Below are 1,910 nucleotides of genomic sequence, written 5' to 3'. Positions count from 1 at the left end.
TCCCTGGGATGCCTGTGGCCCCGTCCCCAGCATGCCCGGTGTGGTCACGTCACTTCTGGGTAACACGCACGTCGGGGTGGGGCTCTCCTCGGGGCTCGATCCACCGGCGGCGGGGAATGGGCCTCTGGGGTGGGGGTTTCCCTGCCCCCCAGGGGGACTTGGCAAGCCTACTGTGAAGATTAAAATAATGTTGTTTCAGTTGGAGCTGCCACCACAGTGTTGGTTTTGTTTTTTCTCATTCCTTTTTCACAGTGTATTTTTTTAATTACCTCTCTTCTACCCCACACTTGGGCTTCCTATGTGTGTGTGTCTCCACCTCCTGTGGCAGCCATTTTGTGGTTGGCTCCTCCTCCTGCAGCATCCATTTTGTAGTTGCACCCAAAACCCTGTGTCGTAATTCCAAAGGTACCCACAGGTTCAAAAATGTTGGAGACCCCTGATTTACAGCATTGTGATTGGAAAAAAAATATTCACACATGTTTACAATCATGACAAGCTAGAGTCATGATGTCATTGTCCATTATTTAATCCATCGTATTGGTATTGTTCCTGTGGTTTTTCATATTGTTCTCTGTGGACTTTTGTGGGGTTTCCCCCCATGTGTCTCTATGTCTTTAATTTGCATTTATTTGCATTAGGGCTCTCCAGGAGAATCTGGGCGAAGTGGACCAGTATTGTTCCTGTGGTTTTTCATATTGTTCTCTGTGGACTTTTGTGGGGTTTCCCCCCATGTGTCTCAATGTCTTTAATTTGCATTTATTTGCATTAGGGCTCTCCAGGAGAATCTGGGCGAAGTGGACCTCCAGGCCCAGCAGGCCCACGAGGTCAACCAGGTGTGATGGGTTTCCCCGGTCCAAAAGGTAGTGAGGTTAGTATCATGTACAAAATATATCCTTTTTTTTTTTTGGCTTCTTTAACTTGTCTGTGGAAAAAGTCACAATGAGTTGAAAATGTTCAGCGTATGCCAACCGTTTCAACATAGGCTAACATGTCCTTCCAGTAATTGAAAGAAACATTGCTTGTGCAGATATTACCCACATGAATGGGGCTAATAACGGGCTATTTGACTTAGTCTTCTTCAGTATGGTGCTCGTGACCTACCTCACAGTTTCTGGGCCTGAGGTAGGAATTTCTCAGATTTGAATCCTGCCATGTCTTTTTTTCTCTTTAGGGTTCACCTGGTAAAAATGGAGAAAGAGGTGCACCTGGAAGTCCTGGTGGACAGGTGAGTAGAAACTATCCCTTCAGAAAGTTCACACCCCTTCTCCTTCTAGTTGTAAACCTCTATAAGGATTATGTTGACCCATAACTAGCGGCTATTCTTACCATTTAACAGGGACTACCTGGAAAGGACGGTGAAGGAGGAGCTCAAGGTCCACCAGGACCTGCCGTAAGTCAACCATATAAATAGGCTGCAATCTAGATAATGTGTACTAGGTTACAGACACACTTTCTAAAAAAAAAGAAGACGAAGTCTACTTGTTTATAAATAGGGTTGTGCCAACACCTTCCTTCCACAATTAGAGACGTCTTCTTCCTGTTGAAAAAAGTCTTACTGTTTTGAAGAAAGCTACCTCTACTGAAGCAAATCTTTTTCCACCAGAGCAAGGCTCCCCACTTACTAGAAGGGAGTTGTAGACTCCAACCTCGTATCGGTTAAACTAATAAAACAATCTGACCTGGATAGCCCCGACTAGCCCAAACGTGTCAGATCTCAGAAGCTAAGCCGGGTCGACCCTAGTTAGTACTTGGATGGGGGACCACCAAGGACATCCAAGGTCATCTGGTAGAGTTGGACAATGGCAAACCACCTCTGTTCATCTGCCTTGACTTGGATGTCCCAGGCTAGCCTGACCTTGTCAGATCTTGAAAGCTAAGCAGGGTCAGCTGTGGTTGGTACTTGGATGGGA

At 45.9% G+C, this 1,910-nt stretch overlaps 1 long non-coding RNA gene across 1 annotated transcript; it reads left to right on the top strand.

Moving 5' to 3' along the window:
• The first annotated feature begins 775 nt into the window (after positions 1 to 775).
• On the top strand, positions 776 to 1,391 carry LOC107116183. The gene is made up of 3 exons (XR_001482699.1): positions 776 to 868; positions 1,172 to 1,225; positions 1,337 to 1,391. It is a non-coding gene; the product is annotated as an uncharacterized LOC107116183 (long non-coding RNA).
• Positions 1,392 to 1,910: the final 519 nt, after the last annotated feature.

The sequence above is a fragment of the Gekko japonicus genome, unplaced genomic scaffold (genome assembly GCF_001447785.1).
Source record: "Gekko japonicus isolate JY-2015 unplaced genomic scaffold, Gekko_japonicus_V1.1 scaffold8219, whole genome shotgun sequence".
In the NCBI taxonomy this organism is placed as follows: Eukaryota; Metazoa; Chordata; class Lepidosauria; order Squamata; family Gekkonidae; genus Gekko; species Gekko japonicus.
The sequence above is the reverse complement of the archived record's forward strand: the minus strand, read 5'-3'. Positions and strand labels throughout refer to the sequence as shown.